Here is a 14,012-nt window from a genome sequence, read left to right on the forward strand (position 1 = left end):
TGCGTGGTGGTGGAATAGGGGGAAGAGGCCGAGGAGCACGAAGACACCATGCTGTCCCGGATGAAATTCGGGCCACAATTATAGACCATGTCATCAACCATGGCCTCACAATGGCGGAGGCAGGTCGCGAGTGCAGCCTAATGTGCCTCGCTCAACAGTCTCCTCCATCATCCAAACCTTTCGCAGGGAAAACAGGTATGTAGTCAGTGAATGATGGAATTATATGTTGTATAGGACAGGACACTGTGCATAGAGCAAGAAATATATTTATTTACATATTTACCTATTCATTTAGTGTGTGTGTGTGATAGGCCTACAGTAATATCTTACCTCAATGGGATGTTATGATACTAAAAATGACAAGAAAAACATTGGAGAAAATAAACTATGGAATAGTTTATTTTCTACAGTATTGATGATACAGTTTACAGTAGTATTCCAGTCACTGTGCAGTGATGCATTAGAATTGTGGTAAAGTTACTGTAAGTAAAACAACAATACAATTACATAGGTAACTCATTCTGTAAGGAATACATAAGGTATACATTACGAATGGAGTGTTGTCCTTTGACTTCTATATCTAGGATTGGACGACAACCTTGTACAGGTGGCAGAGGAAAACTTCTCAATGAACAACAAGAACAAGAGATCTGTAACATGGTGATGGCAAATAATGCCATCACATTGAGATCAGATCCGCGCTGCAATCCTACAAGACAATGCCATATTCCAAAATGTCAACTCTATAAGCATCTCCACAATAGACCGGATATTGAAAGAAGCATCAGATGACAATGAAGCAAATTTACAGGGTACCATTTGAGAGGAACTCTGATAGAGTGAAAGAGCTGCGGTACCAGATATGTACATGTAAGTCAGTTACTGGTTGTCCATCATTATAACATTTTTACAATTAAGCAGTGGTTCCCAAACCTTTTTGGCTTCAGTACCCACTTTACCTGATTTGTGTATCCAGGTAATCCAGGTATGGAAGTATTTGATTTATCTGACTTCAACATTTCGCCTAAAAACTGCAGCTTACTGTATGATGCAATTATCATTATAATCCTTATTTTGAAGAATATAACATACAATAAGAAAAGGGGTCAAAGAGCTGCAATTAGTGCCTCCCATGTAAATCTATCTAATACTGTGGGTTTTACTGTAACATTTCAGTAAGTCTAGTCATTGATGATTTCCCCCCTCCCCTTTCTGTCAAATACCCCTGTAGTACCTCTGCATAGGGGTACATGTACCCCAGGTTTGGAACCACTGGAGTAGTGGCCAGTAGTATATTGAACTTGTGGAGAACATAGAACATTCCTATGTAATTGTCTGTAACTGTAGTGTATGACTCTTCTGTATGACTGATTTGATGTTTTCTTTTTTAAGCTATTGTAGAGAATAATGGCATTGGAAGGAAATCGAGACCCATCACATCCTCGTGTTTGTGGATGAAGCTGGCTTCAACCTGGCCAAGGGCCGAGACGTGGGCCGTAATGTTGTGGCCACCGGGCCATGGTGGATGTCCCAGGCCAGCGAGGGGGCAAAATAACTATGTGTGCTGCCATATCGGAGAATGGTGTGGCCACTCACATCCCAGTCTTGGCCCATAGCAATACACAGAAGCTCCTCATCTTCTTGGACCGCCTTCATGTTGATTTGATCCCTGAAAATGAGAGCGGTCTCGTAGGGGCCTCACCTACTACAATATGTCATTGTATGGGACAATGTGAATTTCCACCGTGGCCCGCTCATCAGGGCCTGGTTCACTACTCATCCAAGGATGGTCATGGTGTTCCTACCACCTTACTCTCCTTTCCTCAATCCTATTGAGGAGTATTTCTCGGCTTGGAGGTGGAGAGTGTATGAGCATCGGGCTCAAGATCAGAGGTCCCTGCTCCATGCAATGGACGCTGCGTGTGAGGATATTACAGGAGATCAGTGTAGGGATGGTTGCGACATGCACGCCGGTTTCTTCCTCGTTGCATCGCAAAGGGAGAATATACGCTGTGATGTGGACGAGAATCTGTGGCCAGACAGACAGCAGCGTGTGGATGGCCAGGAGGGTGAGGACAGCGACCAGTGAAGAACTGTTAGTTGTGAAACTCCAGCTTTATTTACAGCACTGTAGGCTGCATATAATTTTCATTGTTTTTTGTTTGTGTGTTTATATTACAGTATATTATGCTGTATACATTTTCTTTTTACTCTGATGTATGGAAGTTACTTTATGTGTGTGAATGATAATGGTTACAATTTCCTTGGCAGTATGAGTGCAATGTGATGTCAAACCTTGGAGGCTACTCTTACCCTAAAATCCTATTTATTTTTTTTCAGTTTTATACACAATTGTATTCTGTTAGCTAGACAAAAAACAGTACAGTAACCATTGTCAATGAAGGACTGGGCTAAGACTGAAAGGTGGACATGAGGGATATTTCAATGGTCCTCTGCCATAGTGACAAAACATCTAAACATTTTGACTTGCAGTGCTTACACAATGCCAAAGGGACGAAGCATTTTGGGGGCACTGACTGTTTAAATGAGAATGAAATTTAGTTTTGACACATGCGTGAACTGTTTTGGGAGAGGTATGAGCTTTTGCAGGTGAACCATGGTGTTGTGCCGAACCATCCACGTTATTTTGGCTAAAGCACCAAGAGTGTTGAGAACGTCCGGTCTGTTTCAAGAAATGAGCCAAAGCAATTGAGAAGGATCTTTGCCATTTTCGTGGCACTGACTCCTTATATGGGAAAGGAATTTAGTTTTGAAGCATGAGTGAACAGTTTTAGGAGAGATATGAGCTTTTGCAAGTGAGCTATAGTGTTGTGCTGAACTGTAAGACTGTTTTGCCAAATGATCTTAGAGTTTTGAGAATGTAATTTCTGTTTCAAGAAATGAGCCAAACCAATGGAGAAAAACTGTAATATAGTCCCCATTTTCTTGAACCTGTTTGTTGTGTCCCTTGTTTAGGGCATTTACCAGTGTTGCATTACTTTTTACAGCTTTCTGATAGACTCTCCACGTAATCCTTGCTTGTTTGTGCCGCTCAGACCTTGCATGAATTACAAATCCCCCCGTCTTTGTAAGTTGCCTTCTTCCAGTTGTTAAAACCCAATTTTAAATCCAATCCAGTCTCTGAGACAGGCGTAACAAAACCCAGAGTCTGATTTGTTTGAATATTGAAGCCAGGGGTGGATGTGGTACCAGGCCGCCTTGAAGCTCCTCCTCCTGTCCACCCATCAGAGTTCTTGGGTCCATGTTCATCACTGGCTGCACCGGTGGCTCCTCCCGGGATTGGCTGACATCACTCTCAGTCTCTCCAATGGTCTTCCTGCTCTCTCTCTCTGCTCTCTCTTGCTCTCTCCACACCTGAACCCTCTGGCTCTGTCTGACTTTCTGCCTTGTCTTTTCTTTGGAAGAAACATGAAGTCCTTTTTTCTCTTCATGTTGGTGACAACTATAGAGCAAAAGCAATGGGCAATTATTTCCTTCTTCTTACTTGAACGATATTATTCGCGCCAAATTTCTTTCAACTTCTGAATAGAAAAAAACTTGCAGATCCATGTGGTACGATACTGTTGTGTTCCGCCTAAAGGAGTCCCACTAGAAAATGTGTTGGGTTACTTTAGTGTTCCGCTTTGCCACTGTCTAATAACGGATGTAATTATTATTATTTTTAAATAAAAAAGAACGATCGCTAAAATGTATTCTGTGATAATTATTTCAGACTCCGCATTTACATTTACATTTTAGTCATTTAGCAGACGCTCTTATCCAGAGCGACTTACAGGAGCAATTAGGGTTAAGTGCCTTGCTCAAGGGCACATCGACAGATTTTTCACCTAGTCGGCTTGGGGATTAGAACCAGCGACCGTTCGGTTACTGGCACAACGCTCTTAGCCACTAAGCTACTTGCCGCCCCATTTAGAGGGGCCACAAGGGGGTCCAAGCTTGTTGTCACAGGGGCACTGCCCCCCCCAGAACCGCTAGTGTCTCACAGCCCTTCTTCGGCCTCGTTGGATGCTAGCTCAGAAGAAGCACCAGCATGGTTCAGAATGGTGATGGACAAGGGTATAACAACAGTCCAAGAGACACTTTCTGAACGCCTCAGCAAAATTGATGTGCTGGTCGATAAACTCCACGAAGACCAGAAAGTCACAAAGGGAACGAGTGACAAAGTTACAAAAGACCATGCTGACCAACAGGCTGCCATCCTGGACGTCCGCCTGGAAGTGGATCAAAAGCACTAGGAGTTGGAAGACGCCATCTCTAAACTCGAGGAATTCGATTCTTACGAACATTTCCAAAAGTGCTTGAATTTGAGATTTCAAGGTTTCCCGGAGGCCGTGGAGGGGCGAGACGCCATCTCCTTTCTACAGGAATGGAGTCCCAAAATTCTGGATCTACCCACTTCCGCGCTCCCACTGGAAATGGAGAGGGTCCATTGCACCCTACGGAGGTGGCTGACTGGCCAGGTTGCACCCAGGGCATTTGTCGTTACATTTCTACGGTACCAGGACACTGTCCGCATCCTCTCTGCTGCCCGAGCAAAGCGAGAGCTCAAGTACGGAGATGCCAGAATCAGGATCTTTCCGGATCTTTCTCCCATTCTACACAAGAGGAGGATGGCTTTCTCCCCACTGAAGAGGTTTCTGCGGCAGGCTGGCTCGGCATACGGCCTGCTGCTACCCGACGACTTTGTGGACGTAAACCAAGAATGGTGAGCGCACATTTGACTCTGTGAAGACGGCTGAAACATACATTTACATTTACATTTACATTTTAGTCATTTAGCAGACGCTCTTATCCAGAGCGACTTACAGGAGCAATTAGGGTTAAGTGCCTTGCTCAAGGGCACATTTACGTCATTTAGCAGACGCTCTTAAACAGAGCGACTCACAAATTGGTGCATTCACCCCTATAGGCAGTGGGAAAACCACTTTACAATTTATTTATTTTTTTGGGGGGGTAGAAGGATTACTTTATCCTATCCCAGGTATTCCTTAAAGAGGTGGGGTTTCAAATGTCTCCGGAAGGTGGTGAGTGACTCCGCTGTCCTGGCGTCGTGAGGGGAGCTTGTTCCACCATTGGGGTGCCAGAGCAGCGAACAGTTTTGACTGGGCTGAGCGGGAACTATGCTTCCGCAGAGGAAGGGAGCCAGCAGGCCAGAGGTGGATGAACGCAATGCCCTCGTTTGGGTGTAGGGACTGATCAAAGCCTGAAGGTACAGAGGTGCCGTTCCCTCACTGTTCCATAGGCAAGCACCATGGTCTTGTAGCGGATGCGAGCTTCAACTGGAAGCCAGTGGAGTGTGTGGAGGAGGGGGGGTGACGTGAGAAAACTTGGGAAGGTTGAACACCAGGACGGGCTGCGGCATTCTGGATGAGTTGTAGGGGTTTAATGGCACAGGCAGGAGGCCAGCCAACAGCGAGTTGCAGTAGTCCAGACGGGGAGATGACAAGTGCCTGGATTAGCACCTGTGCCGCTTCCTGTGTAAGGCAGGGTCGTACTCTCCGAATGTTGTAGAGCATGAACCTGCAGGGAGCGGGTCACCGCCTTGATGTTAGCGGAGAAACGACAGTGTGTTGTCCAGGGTCACGCCAAGGCTCTTCGCACTCTGGGAGGAGGACACAACGGAGTTGACAACCGTGATGGCGAGATCATGGAACGGGCAGTCCTTCCCCGGGAGGAAGAGCAGCTCCGTCTTGCCAGGGTTCAGCTTTAGGTGGTGATCCGTCATCCATACTGATATGTCTGCCAGACATGCAGAGATGCGATTCGCCACCTGGTTATCAAAAGGGGGAAAGGAGAAGATTAGTTGTGTATCGTCAGCGTAGCAATGATAGGAGAGGCCATGTGAGGATATGACAGAGCCAAGTGACTTGGTGTATAGGGAGAAAAGGAGAGGGCCTAGAACTGAGCCCTGGGGGACACCAGTGGTGAGCACGTGGTGCGGAGACAGCTTCTCGCCACGCCACTTGGTAGGAGCGACCGGTCAGGTAGGCGCAATCCAGGAGTGAGCCGCGCCGGAGATGCCCAGCTCGGAGAGGGTGGAGAGGAGGATCTGATGGTTCACAGTATCAAAGGCAGCAGACAGGTCTAGAAGGACAAGAGCAGAGGAGAGAGAGTTAGCTTTAGCAGTGCGGAGAGCCTCCGTGACACAGAGAATAGCAGTCAGTTGAATGACCAGTCCTGAAACCTGACTGGTTTGGATCAAGAAGGTCATTCTGAGAGAGATAGCAAGAGAGTTGGCTAAAGACGACACGCTCAATAGTTTTGGAAAGAAAAGAAAGAAGGGATACTGGTCTGTAGTTGTTGACATCAGTAGGATCGAGTGTTGGTTTTTTGAGAAGGGGAGCAACTCTCGCTCTCTTGAAGACGGAAGGGACATGGCCAGCGGTCAAGGATGAGTTGATCAGCGAGGTGAGGTAGGGGAGAAGGTCACCGGAGATGGTCTGGAGAAGAGAGGAGGGGATGGGGTCAAGCGGGCAGGTTGTTGGGCGGCCTGCAGTCACAAGTCGCAGGATTTTATCTGGAGAGAGAGGGGAGAAAGAAGTCAAAGCATAGGGTAGGGCAGTGTGAGTAGGACCAGCAGTGTCATTAGACTTAACAAACGAGGATCGGATGTCGTCAACCTTCTTTTCAAAGTGGTTGACGAAGTCATCCACAGAGAGAGGAGGGAGGGGGGATTCAGCAGTGAGGAGAATGTGGCAAATAGCTTCCTAGGGTTAGAGGCAGATGCTTGGAATTTAGAGTGGTAGAAAGTGGCCTTAGCAGCAGAAACAGATGAAGAAAATGTAGAGAGGAGGGAGGAAAAGATGCCAGGTCGGCAGGGAGTTTAGTTTTCTTCCATTTCCGCTCCGCTGCCCGGAGCTCTGTTCTGTGAGCTCGCAATGAGTCATCAAGCCACGGAGCTGGAGGGGAGGACTGAGCCGGCCGGGAGGATAGGGGGACACAGAGAGTCAAAGGATGCAGAAAGGGAGGAGAGGAGGGTTGAGGAGGCAGAATCAGGAGATTGGAGGGAGAAGGATTGAGCAGAGGGAAGAGATGATAGGATGGAAGAGGAGAGAGTAGTGGGAGAGAGAGAGCGAAGGTTGCGGCGGCGCATTACCATCTGTGTAGGGGCAGAGTGAGTAGTGTGGGAGGAGAGTGAGAGAGAAAAGGAAACAAAGTAGTGGTCGGAGACATGGACGGGAGTTGCAGTGAGATTAGTAGAAGAGCAGCATCTAGTAAAGATGAGGTCAAGCGTATTGCCTGCCTTATGAGTAGGGGGGGACGGTGAGAGGGTGAGGTCAAAAGAGGAGAGGAGTGGAAAGAAGGAGGCAGAGAGAAATGAGTCAAATGTGGACATAGGGAGGTTGAAATCCCCCAAAACTGTGAGGGGTGAGCCATCCTCGGAAAGGAACTTATCAAGGCGTCAAGCTCATTGATGAACTCTCCAAGGGAACCTGGAGGGCGATAGATGACAAGGATATTAAGCTTAAATGGACTAGTGACTGTGACAGCATGGAATTCAAATGAGGAGATAGACAGATGGGTTAGGGGAAAAATTGAGAATGTCCACTTGGGAGAGATGAGGATTCCTGTGCCACCACCCCCTCTGACCAGATGCTCTCGGGGTATGCGAGAACACATGGTCAGACGAGGAGAGAGCAGTAGGAGTAGCAATGTTTTCAGTGGTAATCCATGTTTCGTCCAGCGCCCAGGAAGTCGAGGGACTGGAGATTAGCATAGGCTGGGATGAAGTCAGCTTTGTTGGCAGCAGAACGGCAGTTCCAGAGGCTGCCTGAGACCTGGAACTCCAGGTGTGGGGTGCGTGCAGGGACCACCAGGTTAGAGAGGCAGCAGCCACGGGGTGTGGGGCGTTTGTGTAGCCTGTGCAGAGAGGAGAGAACAGGGATAGGCAGAGGCATAGTTGACAGGCTGTAGCAGATGGCTACAATAATGCAGAGGAGATCGGAATGAAATGAACTAAACATCTGGGAGAGTAGAGAGCAGGGCCTCCCTCACCAAAAACTTCTACCTCAGAAACTATAATTGTTTCACTGAACCACCCGAACAAAAACTCTACCAACTTCCACCTTTAGAAATCAGAATTGTTGTGAACCCAGCGGTTCAATGTTTAAAGGAATAGACTCAACCCACTTTATTCAGCTAGCTAACTATGACACCATAGCTAACTAGCATGCTAGCATCCAATAACACACAGTTTAGCACCAACACTTGGTCACAACAAACCACCAATAGTGTGTTAACATACTAAGCAGATAATTCGCTATGTAGCACAACTATATTGTATTTAGCTACTACAGTACAGTTAGCTGGTCATGTTGGCTAGCTAGCAATGGCCACTGTGTTGACCTTGTTTGAAGAACGGCTAGCTAGCTAACTAGCTTCGTGCAACCCCCGGCACCACCGAAAAACAATGCCAACCTACAGTAACTACCCACAACAGCCCACAATGCCTAGCTATGACGCCATAGCTAACTAGCATACCAAGAGTGTGTTAACACACTAAACAGATAATTCATGTCCGAGTCTAGTTCCTTTCATAACGCAGCAAAGATTAAACGTTGGCTAGCTAGCACATTAACACTGGAAACAACTCTCCACCGTTGCACTAAACAGATAATTACCAATAAACGTTACCAGTAGCTACCCGCTAGCTAGCTAGCTAGCCTCGTGCTTCGCCGGGCTCCGCCGTAAACAATACAATACTTACCTACAATAATTGCCTACGGAATCCTACAATAACAACCTAAATAACTACGTAAATAAACTACCTACCTACGATTTAAATACATGGTTTAAGCTTTACTCAACACCATATGAGAAGCCAAGCTTACCTCCTGCTAGAGAAAAACACAACCTCTCCCGACGAAGCCTAAATACTTACAACATACATGAGGAAAGAACTCCCTGACTTGTTCCCGTCAACTACATCAGGAGGAACTGTCTTTTGAACTTGGATACAGTGGATAGTGAACTGTTAGAACATGAGGATACAACCAAATGACTCATAGGATCGGCTGGCTGGCTGGCTAGATGGCTAGCGCCATAATGACAGGCCAGGTAAAGTTGGATCATAGCTAATGTTGACTGGCTGGCTGGCTAGATGGCCAGCGCCATAATGACAGGCCAGGTAAAGTTGGATCATAGCTAATGTTGACTGGCTGGCTGGTTAGATGGCTAGCACCATAATGACAGGCCAGGTAAAAGTTGGATCATAGCTAATGTTGCCTGCGCTTATTTAGCCAGCTCGCTAAGTTTACCAGGGTGTTACTATAGCTACAGCCACACTATGCCAGGTAGTTACATTTTCTTTCTGTATACTTTTATTTTACCCATAGAGGTCCAGTGGGGTTTGGTTAAATAGTGATGTGGCTTTTGACTGGGTTTCAAGCCTAACTATGTAGTTTATATTACTTCAGGGAATTGTAGCTACTATTACGTTTGCTGGCTTGTTTATTGTTAGAGATGTATGCTAGCGTCAGTGATACCAAGGCAGGGAGAAGCTACTCACTGGCTGGACACCTAATTGCCAGCTAGCTGATAGCTGGACAGTTGTGTGTGTGTATACATGTGTGTATAAATATATATAATGGGGGGTTGGGAGGGTGAACTCAGGAGGATGGTGATTGTTTAACTAATTATCTCTATTTTATATTTGAGGGATAATAGTTATCGTCTGGTAAAGGTTTCCATTTATTCATCATAGCTTGATGTCTTTTTTCCTGTGCTGCTTGGGTGCATTGTTTCACAGCGCAGGTTTCAGGGCGCCTTGGTGCTTTATCTTGGCCAGGTCGCAGTTGTAAATGAGAACTTGTTCTCAACTGGCTTCTTACCTGGTTAAATAAAGGGGAAATAAAAATAAAATAAATAAAAATGCCGATTGGTTGATGTTTGTGTGTGCGGGTAGGCGCTGTTGGGGACTATGAACGCATCCTCTGTTGTTGTTGTTGTTGTTGTTGTTGTTGTTGAGACATGCTCAAGTGGGGATAAATAGTCCATTCATTATTGTTGCCGATGTTTGTCGCTTTGATTCAAATTGTATTTTGTGACTCGACTAACAATACATTCATGTTACAGGGAACAGTCAATGCACTTCTAATGCCATATCCATATAATTTAGAATGAACCTCTTTGGGGCGATGCTATGCATAGCAGGTACATCTAGCTTAAAGACTAGCGTCTAAGGGTATGGTTTATTAACTCCCTCAGTTGGGGAGGGGTTGGTGGGTTTGTGGTAGGGTCAGGTATTAGCTCACCAGATGGTTACTATTTTATACTTTCATCATTTCATTTAGTTTCTATCTTTTTCCCTCTTTCTTATTATCTTTAAAGATGTCAGCACCTAATAACTATACTTTTATGACACTTAACATTAGGGTACTGTAATGAATACTCAGGGAGAAAAAGGTGTAGATTCACGCGCAGAGCGGCAGGTGTGTATTACGCCTTTACAGAAGACAGGAATCGTGGTCACAGGCAGGCAATGGTCATACACAGGTAGGCAAACAGGCAGGTGAATCAAAACTAGGACTGAAGGCTAAAACTGGTTCTCACAAACGAGCTAGGAAAAGTCTTAGTAACTAGTGGTTCTGGTGAAAAATGTCCTTTAAGTATCTCCACAATATCTCCATATGTCGTATTACCTGTTCTGTCTGGCTGTAGCAGGCTGCCTAGTAAATTAAATGTCTTTGGCCCCCATTACACTAAAACATGGCGGCACAATGTTGTCCTCATCCATTTCATTTACAAGAACAAAATATTCAAACTGTTCTGTATATGAGCTCCACTGCTCAATACTTTTATCAAACTGTCCAATGTTTCCAACAATTCCAATAATTTTTAGTTTCTCAATAAGCTCCAGATTGTCACTCACTTTAATATTGTCCTCAACCACAGCAATATTTTCCTCAGTCACGTGATCTTCATTCACTTCACTCACTGACGTTTCCTCCTAAGTTCGCTCATTTAGCAGATTTAATTAAAAGGTTTGTCTTCACAGTTGAATAAATGTCCTTTCATTTTTTCAACTCCCTTTTTAATCACGTTGTTTTCCCGCTCCAACAATGTCCGTCTCGAGTCCTTTTCTGCCGTCCATGACGATGTTAACTCTCTTTCTTAGCTAGCTCGACTATGCACTTGCCTCTGCTAGCAATACACTGTGCTAACATTAGCCTAGACTGTACCACAGAAAATAACAGTTTTAAACAGTTGTAAAAACCAGCTTCTTCCAGACAGAATAGTTCCTGTAGATTCAGACTTACTCATCGCCAATCTTTTGTTATGTCTCGTGGGTTTCATAACCACGTCTGTATAACAATTCAATAATGATGAGACAGGAGACAGGAATCAGGTCAACCATTTATCTGGAACGTGATCATCTCAACACATACAAACCCCCATGATGCTCTGCAGCACAACCCAAATATACAACAAATACATATATAAGTAAATGGACACTAAACAAAACTCATAGAGGAATTTAAATGTTCAGTTGTAGAAAGCAGGGCCATGGGATAGGGTCAGAAAGGTCAGTATGTTTGATAACTGGTTCCAGAGGTGACATAACAAGCATAAGGTCCATTATAACACAGTGAAGTAGAGGTGGGAGCTAAAAGCAGACATGGACAGTGAGACGGTGTGAGGAGGTCAGGGGGGAAACACTAGATCAGGACAGGTAGAAATGGCAGGGCTGGAAATAGAAACAGAGACACATTCTGATCATGGCTTAGACCTGACCTGAGACACCCAAACAGAAGATGCCATAGCAAAGTCCTGTCCAGTAGGCTATATGGGATTTCCTTTCATCAAAATCCAACACATGGAAATGTGTCCAGTGTGTGTGTGTGTCCAGTGTGTGTGTGTGTGTGTGTCCAGTGTGTGTGTGTGTCCAGTGTGTGTGTGTGTGTGTCCAGTGTTTGTGTGTGTGTGTCCAGTGTGTGTTTGTCCAGTGTGTGTGTGTGTGTCCAGTGTGTGTGTCCTGTGTGTGTGTGTGTTCAATATGTGTGTGTCCAGTATGTGTGTGTGTGTCCAGTGTGTGTGTGTGTGTGTCCAGTGTGTGTGTGTGTGTGTGTCCAGTGTGTGTGTGTGTGTGTCAATGTGTGTGTGTGTGTCCAGTGTGTGTGTGTGTGTCCAGTGTGTGTGTCCAGTGTGTGTGTGTGTCCTGTGTGTGTTTGTCCAGTGTGTGTGTGTGTGTGTGTCCAGTGTGTGTGTCCTGTGTGTGTGTGTGTTCAATGTGTGTGTGTCCAGTATGTGTGTATGTCCAGTGTGTGTGTCCTTGGTGTGTGTGTGTGTGTGTGTCCAGTGTGTGTGTGTGTGTGTGTGTGTGTGTGTCCAGTGTGTATCCAGTGTGTATCCAGTGTGTGTGTGTGCAGTGTGTGTGTGCGTGTGTGTCCAGTGTGTGTGTGTCCTGTGTGTGTGCAGTGTGTGTGTGTGTGTCCTGTGTGTGTTTGTCCAGTGTGTGTGTGTGTCCAGTGTGTGTGTGTATCCAGTGTGTGTGTGTATCCAGTGTGTGTGTGTGCAGTGTGTGTGTGTGTCCAGTGTGTGTGTGTGTGTGTCATGCGTGTGTGTGTGTTCAGTGTGTGTGTGCCCAGTTTGTGTGTTCAGTGTGTGTGTGTCCAGTGTGTGTGTTCAGTGTGTGTGTGTTCAGTGTGTGTCCAGTGTGTGTGTGTGATTGTGTGTTCAGTGTGTGTGTGTGTGTGTGTGTGTCCAGTGTGTGTGTGTCCAGTGTGTGTATGTGTGTGTTAGCTCCTGAGTGGCGCAGTGGTCTAAGGCACTGCCACTAGAGATCCTGGTTCGAATCCAGGCTCTGTCGCAGCCGGCCGCGACCCGGATACTCATGGGCGGCGCACAATTGGCCCAGCGTTGTCCAGGGTAGGGGAGGGAATGGCCGGCAGGGATGTAGCTCAGTTGATAGAGCATGGCGTTTGCAACGCCAGGGTTGTGGGTTCAATTCCCATGGGGGGCCAGTATAAAAAAAAATATATAAAAAAATTAAAATAAAGGTATTCACTAACTGTAAGTCGCTCTGGATAAGAGTGTCTGCTAAATGACTAAAATGTAATGTAAAATGTATTCAGTGTGTGTTAAGTGTGTGTGTGTGTGTATCCAGAGTATGCGTGTCCAGTGTGTGTGTCCAGTGTGTGTGTCAGTGTTACTGAGGAGTCAATATAAACCCTAAACCCTGGATAGAGGGGCTCAGTGAATGTGGAGTGGAATGTGTACAGGTGGGTCAGTGTGTCAGAGGAGACTCTATAGAAGGACAGTGTGCCGGCTGGCCAGTCCAGATACACTCCTACTCTGTGGGAGCTGGAGGAGGGGACGTCTATGGGAGTGGACTTATTATTGTGACAGGCAGAGTAACGGTTGTCAGAGCAGTCCAGACTCCAGGACTTGTCATTCCATCCAATCCCACTGTCCTTACCCCCTCCTCTCCTGCTGATTCCTATATATGTCACTCCTATATCAGCCCCTCTCCCACTCCACTCTACCTCCCAGTAACAGCGCCCAGTCAGACCCTCTCTACACAGCACCTGTCCACAGCCCTCAAATCTCTCTGGGTGATCAGGATACGGCTGCTCCTCTCTCCTAAATGTCACCTTTCTGTTCTCCTCAGACAGAGAGAGGCGTCTGTTTACTATGTTTGGGTCCAGTGTGAGATCACAGACATCTGATGGATGAAACCAGACACAATATTAGAAATCATCATCATTCACATTAGAACGTTAACTCACTTTTCACTAATTAATTTAATGTAGATGTTTCTAGGTATCAAAAGGAGAAGTTAAGGTAACTTGAGACTTGTTGAATGATCATATGTTATCCTGTATGGTAATATAAAACACACTTATTCCCATTAATTACACACACACACACACACACACACTGGACACACACACACATCCTGAACACACAGACACACACACACAAACAAACACACACATCCACACACACACACACACACACCTGAACACACACACACACTTTCATGCATGAAC

This window comes from Coregonus clupeaformis, unplaced genomic scaffold (assembly GCF_020615455.1).
Source record: "Coregonus clupeaformis isolate EN_2021a unplaced genomic scaffold, ASM2061545v1 scaf0404, whole genome shotgun sequence".
Classification (NCBI taxonomy): Eukaryota; Metazoa; Chordata; class Actinopteri; order Salmoniformes; family Salmonidae; genus Coregonus; species Coregonus clupeaformis.